Here is a 7,828-nt window from a genome sequence, read left to right on the forward strand (position 1 = left end):
TGTGCACCTGGACGTCCGTCAGCTGCCGGGAGCCAAGGCCGCGGGCCTGGAACGGGGAGGCCTGGCCTGACTGACAGCAGAGGGGAGAGTGAATATCACTCACTGTTAGCAGAGGAGGGGGTGACCAAATAAAATGTTGTAAACGTGTGTGGAATGTCCTCAAGCCGCCATGTGTGACCGCTTGAGTAAAACCCATTTCGTGTCTGTTCGCTGGGTGACCCTGACCAGCAAATGCTGAGGCCCCAGGATCTCAAACTGAGGACATTCGGAGAAAATCTTCCCGTGTCTAAAGCGGAGCCTGGATGGCATACGGGGTGGGAAGCAGGGCACGTGGCAGCTTGCGGCCTTTGCAAGCAGCCACCTTCCCCAGGGCACTTACGCCGCCTGCTTGGACGTGCTCCTTGCAGCATCCGGTCAGCGGTGGGGGTGATGCGCGGGGCGCCCGGCAGCCCTGCAAGGGTGGGGGGGGACACCTGCGGCTCCCAACACACCCACCCCACAGCTCCACAGCACCTGAGAACCTGCTAACTAGGGCCAGGGCTGAGCACATGCGTGCTCGCATATGTGCACGTATGTGTGTGTGCCTTCTGGGAGCTAACCCCTAACTGCATTTGTGCCACAGACAGATAAAATCTATTTCTAGTAAGCTCCATGTTCAACCAAACTGCTTCATTCCAAGAGGAATACCGCACACTGCTAAAGGTCAAGTTCTCCAGAAGCTGACTTAGAAATGAGCAGACGGACCAGCCTCCTGTGAGTTTCTGAGAGCCCCAGGTGCCAGGTGATGGTACGTTGTCAGCTGTCCACTGGTGGAAAGAGCTTCATGAGAATTTGCTTAAGGTAGGAATGTGTTGCATTCGCAAGGAAGGGAAGTGAATAGGTGATGTCGGGACCGGCAACAAGCACCTTCCTTTCTTAGCAAGAATGGCGTTTTTTCAATGGTGCTTTTTATCAGGTTTTCAGGTTAGAGAAATTATACAGAGGAGTTACCAAACCTCAGATATTATAGGCAGATATTACCCAGAAGGTGAAAAAGCTCTGAATTTCGCCCTCCATCTGGCTCTTACTGCTTGAGAAGCAAACATCAAGAGTGAATCATCTTGTTCCCAATAGTTTCCTCTACGTCTACGCAAACCTCTCCCTCCCTCCCTCCCTCCCGCACTTTCTTCTTTTTCTTCGTGGAAAGTAGGTCATATTGTATAGAAGTTTCTGCAACTTGCTTTTTTAGTTAAGACGGGCTGTGTGGATCTTGCCTGTCTGCACACAGATGTGCTTTACTTGTAACAGCTGCGTGATGTTCCATGGCACGGACGCGCTTGGTTTATTCCACACCCCCTGTTGATGAATGTTTGAGCGCTTCTGCATGTGCTGGAGCATCGCCACAGAACAATGTCCCAGAAGTGGGAATGGGTTCCGGGCCTGCGCTTTTGGCTCTGGGCGGGTACAGCCCTGGAAGACGTGGCCTCAGCGCCGCTCTCACCAAGCTGCGGTAGATACCAGCATCACTGGGGTTCCCATCTCTCTTCGCCCCAATCTGCTGTCTTTAGTCTTGGAGACAGTGAGCGTCTCTTCTTTACAGAAAGCTTTCTCTTTAGTTCTGAGCCTCAGCCTGACCCACGGACGTAGACGTCAGGTAGCCAGGCCCCTGCTTCTCCAGTCAGCTGCCCCACCTGAATGCAGGTCCTGCTGAAAGTTTACAGATTAACTTCCTTATTTGTGGAAATGGGGACGAGACTCCGCAGAGGTCGTGGGCGGTGTGTCATCATCACCTGTTTGCATCGCCGACCACCGGGCCCTGTAAGAGGCCCTGCTTAGCTTGGGGACGTCACAAAGGATTTAGGGCATCGTTTATACTGAAGAGTGTTCTTTGCAAGATGGAGAGAAAAGGGCCTGTCACTTCCATTATCTTCTCTAAAGGTTTAATGAGGAAAGTGGAGCAGGCACAGGCGGTGGGGGCCCCCACTCGTGACAGCAGTCCCACCTCCCCCTGCCCAGGGGCGTCCCGGACTGAGCCCTGGATAGCAGGCCTCAGCGCCAACGATGACCCCAGAGCTGTCACTGGGATCTTGGTTAAAGCTACTTATATTCATTATATTCAACCCCTGACACCGAAGGACCAACAGGGGGAAATAAACTATTGGAATATAATTACAAAATAATGAGGCCAAGTAGCACCAATTTCTCTCCTGGAGATTTAGGACTTTACAAATCCTTATATGCTGAATGCTATAGATAGAGCAAAGTATAAGAAGCAGCAAGTGAACTCAATACACCTGAAAAACACAAGCTTTCCTGGTTTTAATCATTATAATCATGAATCTAGAATATGCAAAATTTGTGATTTTCAAGTCATAACAAAAATAATTACAATTCATTCAGGTTTAAAGGCACACAATATACTAAATCCCCGTCATAAGGTGACTCATCACTCTGCAGACTTTCACATGCATGGGCACATGTGTTCTCCCAAACCTCTCAGCCTGCTGTGAAAACCCACGTACCATCTGTTCTGGGCTCTGTAGGAGCCCCATCTCTGTAAGTTTAGTCCCAGTCTCTGTGCGCGCATGAAACACACTCATGAATGCTGGACTAGGCGTTTCCGGAAGCAACCCGGCCGCCTCCCCGGGGCCTTTGGAAAGGGTTTTGGCTGGCTTCCCTCCCCACCCACAACCGAAGAGAGTCCCTCCTTGTCAGACAGGCTTAAGGCTGGGGGATGGAGAAGCTGAAGGAAGAGGAGGGGGGCGGAGAGCGTTTACTCTTGGGGGGGCAATGGCGCAACTTAACAGAGCAGCGCTGCAGACAGCACATCCGTGCGCAGAGCAGGGGTGCAGGGAAAGGGAGCTCGGGAGTTACTGAACCCACCAGGCGCCCACTGGTACAGAAGGTAGAGAGGGGGCTTCCCTGGTGGCGCAGTGGCTGAGAGTCCACCTGCTGATGCAGGGGACGCGGGTTTGTGCCCCAGTCCGGGAAGATCCCACATGCCGCGGAGCGGCTGGGCCTGTGAGCCATGGCCGCTGAACCTGCGTGTCCGGAGCCTGTGCTCCGCAACGGGAGAGGCCACAACAGTGAGAGGCCCACATACAGCAAAAAAAAAAAAAAGAAAGAAAGAAAGTAGAGAGGGACCCAAGTTACTTAAATTACCTTCGTGGACTTCACTGTGGCTCACGGTCCTCGACCGCAGCAGGTCTGCATTGTGTCTCCTTCTCCATCCCTCCATTTGTCCATCTGGCCGTCCATCTGGCCGTGAGACCATGCAGGGCTTTGCGGACAACAACGCCGAGAGCTCAGGAGGGGAAAGAAGGGTCACAGTGCAGGGCAGAGGCAGTGAGGGGCTTCAAGCCCACAGGAAGGAGAGGTGGCGGGTGGGGACAGCTGTGGCCTGAACACAAGGCTGTGAGGGCTCAGCAGCCCCACACCCTGTGCCCAACTGGCCACTGCTGAGAAAATCTGTGAGGCCGGAGCCAGGCTCGGTGCTCAAGAACCATGACTGGGTGTCCACTCTGTGACCACCAGCCGGGCAGTTGGAAAGCACATCCTGGGGCCACCTCTCCTGGCATTCACCTGCTGGCCCGTGCCCTTGCAGCGCTTGGAGCAGGGGTCAAAGCAGACTGTCGGTGATGGCACCGACCCCCACCCCACGTGGCCCCATGCCGCCCCCGGACCTTGGCTCCCAGCCTCGCCGGCCTGACGACAGCCTTGCAACGGCAGAGGGAGGCCACAGCCCAGGAGGGAGCGCCCTTGGCTGAGGCCACGGGGTAAACGGGCCGAGCTGGCCCAGGGCAGCCCCGCCCTCAGCAGCCCGCGGGCCGCAGCATGCCGGTCACTGCAAGCTGCCTAGGCTCTGTTTCAGGTGGGATATCCATAAAGCACCAGCCCCCCTGTGTGCCCAGCCCCTTGCTCTGGTCCCCAGGCCCCGCCCAGGGTGGAAACTCAGCAGGGAATGAGAAAGACAAGTGAGGGGGCCTTGAGCTTCTTCAGAGCCTGTGCAGGGTCCCCTTCGGGCAGACCTGAAATCTGATGATGTGAGTGGCCTCTGCCAAGCTGCCTCTACAATGTCCCAGCTGCTCCAGCAATGCCAGGGCTCAGGACGCAGGATGTCACCCTCCTCTGCAGCTTCGGGCAAATTTCTTGAATAATCTGGGCTTCAGCCATCTTCCCTGCAGAACAGGAGCGGGGGAGGAGAGGACGCGGGGCAGGTTCCCCTAAATGCCCCAGCGCCTCCACCTGCCCCGCCTGCTTCCAGGGCCCTCCCATCCCTGCTCACGCCCCCCGGCCCTGTCCCCACACTGACGAGGCCCCCGTGGAGACCAGTGGGCAGCTTGCCCACCAGACCAGCGAGGGCTAGACCAAGCCCGGCCTGTCCTGCCGGCGACACTCGAGGCTGCCTGGTAACTGAACCTGGGTCAGCGAGAGGGCTGCTGGGAGGCGTCACGTGCCCCCCCACTGATCCTGAAGGCACCATGGTGGGCCGTCAAGAGGGTGATCAGGAAAGGAGGACGTTCCCCACGGCACCTGCTCAGTCCCGGGTCAGGGGGCACCTTTATCCCTCGGAAGCGCAGGGTGACCCTGCGGCAGGCGGCCCCCAGGAGCGGGAGGGCAGGTGACCTCATGTCTCCGTCTGCCCACCTGGGGCTGGGGAAGCATCTCCGAGAATGTTTTCTAAATAATGTTTAAGAGCAAGTTGAAAGGATGCTTGTTTGCAAAATATACCAGAAGAGTGAATGGTGTCCCAGTGGCGTTTGACTGTGATGTCATCTGAGCAAAGTTCCCGATGGGCTGGGACTCACCCAAGCCTCGGCCCCCTCTACGCCCCCTCCGGATGGTGCAGGGGTCCAGGCCATCATGGGGGGGACGGCGTTTGCCCCCCGGCAGCCCCGTTCTGGCCCTTGGCTCTTAGAGGAGCCGGGATAGGACGGGTGCCCAAGCCCACTCCCTCCGTCATCCGGGGACCTCCCCCAGGCCCACCTCCCTCCAGCTGACCAGCAAGCGGCCAACGTAGGGAGCACTTCCTGACAGGCACGTGAGGGGCGCGCTCTGGCTCCTCCCACACGGGACGAGGACCGCTGTGCTCGTGCGCTGATGAGGTTCCCTCCGAGCCGCAGCCTGGGTGTGGGCGGACCGGCAGGCTGGGCCCCGAACCCACGCCCAGCCTCACGACCTCTGTGGGGACAGACTGTGTCCACTGTGGACGCCCTAGAACCAGCCTGATGCCAGTAAGAGCTAAATAAGTGTCAGCCAGTCCCGACTTCTTCTTGTGGCAGAAACTCCATCTCCCCACAAGGAGCTTCTAAGTAAGAAAAGTATCAACACTTAGAAAACTGACTAACAGAAACAGATAATCAATGGTCAAAAATTATAAAAGACAGAAAGGATGAGGAAAAGGTTACACTCCCCATAAGTAAAATAAAAAGCTGGATGCCGTTAATTGCCTATAAAAATGGCACTGTTCAGAGGTTACAGCTGTATTATGTGGTATGACATTACAAACTATATTTAGTGGCTTTATTATACCATAGTATTATCATAATACAATACAACTCATATCATGTAGCATGTTATTATTCCATATTTACTCTATAAACCTTAAAGATATTCTAACTTTAAAATGTTCATTTCATTTGGCCCAGTAATTCCATTTCTAGGAATTTTTCCAATTTAAGTATTCAGTTGTGCACACGATTTATGTGCAAGAATAGTCATCACGATGTTATTTATGATATCAATGTCAAAGAGAAACAATAGAAACATTCAGTCATTCCAGAGTGATTAGATGTTGAGACTGGACCACAGTGAGGAGACTGAGATGGAAGGCACAGGTGGGAAGCCTCACCAAGTCAGCCAGGAGCCGCTGGGTGCTCTTCAAGGAGGCCAAAATCCTGGGAAGGAAACAGCTGCATAATCTGAGAGGCCATCAGAGGCAGCCCTCAGGGATGGCCAGCCTGCAGTTCCCACCACCACGCACCCCTGCAGTAATTAACTCGATCAAGCAAACCATTAATAGTGCGACACAAATTGCATGGTCCAGTTACTCACCTAGCAAGGGTATTTAGGGATAAAGTTTACAACAGCCGTGTTTTGATCAAACAAACTGGGGAAAGGAAACGGCCAGCTCATCTCGCACAGGTGGGGTCACTTATAAAGCAGAGACAGGTGTGTCTTCCCTTATGGCTCAGTGTCTCTTCCTGAGATCCAAACTCAAATTTCCACTGGCACATCCGACATCATCCCCTGTACACCCACATCTTCTTCCCCTTCACGACGATGAAGGGTCGATTCATCAGGAAGACGTAATAGTCCTAAGTGTGCCAGCACCTGGGGACAGAGCTTCAGACACACGAGGCAATGGACAGAACAGAAGAAACAGACGCATCTATCGCCGTAACTGGAGATTTAAACACACTTCTCTGTGGCTGACAGAACAAGCCCGCCAAAAAGTCACTGATACAGAAAGTGTGGACAACATTAACCAAAAATGTCACCCAACTTGGCCTAATCGGCATATATAGAACATAGACACAGAGAGAACATATATATAACATACAAAACACATAGAGAACACGTGTGTAAAGAACGCACATAGAACGTGTCTACATGTGTAGAGCATATATACAGAACACATACATATGGAACATATATAGAACACGTCAGCCAACAACTGCAGACTGTGTATTTTTCAAGTGCACATGGAATGCTCACCAAATAGACCACGTGAAAGTCTAGACAAACTTCACAGAAATAAAACCATACAGAGCAGGTTCTCTGTACGAAATTAAGCTAGAAGTTGATAACAAAAGTTAACTAGAAAATATCCAGTATTAAAAGTTAAACAACACATGTCTAAATAGATCTGAGAAGAAATCACAAGGGAAATTATAAAATATTTTGAACTGAATGATAACAAAAATACAATGTATCAAAATTTGTAGGACTGAACTAAAGCAATCTTTGGCGGAAATTTTATAACTTGAAATACAGATAGAAAAAAAAGAAAATTAGGAAAATCAGTGACCTAAGCTTCTACTTCATGAGAAGAACAGATTAGCGTCTTCCTCCCAAACCGGTTTGTCCCCTTACACTTTCAAGCAGAAGCCCTGGAATCACCCCGTCCTCACAGCCAGGTCATCAGGGCGTCTCGTCGGCTCCACCCACCACCTACCCTACCCCATCCCCTCGTTTACTGTCTCATTTTGTGGGTGTTAACCCGCAGCTTCTTAGCTGGTCTCTCTGTGAACCTTCTCCCCCCATATTCTTCCCCAAACCAGCCGCAGGGTGACCTTCCTGAAGTGCAGCTCGGCTCACGCTGTGCCCACCAGCACCTTCCAGGGCCTTCACCCCCTTCGGGGGCTCTCGCCGTCATGAACACTCTAGTCCCGTTTTCCGCTGGACTCTAAGTCTCCTAGGACAAATGATGTCTTGGTCACCTCTGCACCCTCCAAACTGAGGCGTCACTGCAGAAAGCAGGCCCCTATTAACTTGCTCCCTGTTAATTTGCTGGTGGTGGCCGAGGCCGCATGCCGCCTACAGAAGTGTGTAGGGATCTGGCCCAAGTTAGAAGTCACCCCTCTCTGCCCATGTCATCAGGACTTGTAAACCTAGGAGGCAGATACTTTGGGACACAAAGAAACAAACGGGCCAAGGGTCTCCTGCCCCTTCTATTTCCAGTGAAGGGCAACGTCCAAAGGATTCCTAGACGTTGACCTGCCAGCTTTCTCTCTGCTTGGAAGTAGAAAACCTTAACTCAGTCACAGAATTCCTAGAGATTGGCCCTATTAGATCTTTCCAGGGAATAAAGATCCGGGGGACTCTTAAGCCAGTTCCTTATAAATCT

Source organism: Delphinapterus leucas, chromosome 9 (assembly GCF_059928025.1).
Source record: "Delphinapterus leucas isolate spDelLeu-1000000601 "Yukka" chromosome 9, BTC_Dleu_Yukka2, whole genome shotgun sequence".
NCBI classification, from domain to species: Eukaryota; Metazoa; Chordata; class Mammalia; order Artiodactyla; family Monodontidae; genus Delphinapterus; species Delphinapterus leucas.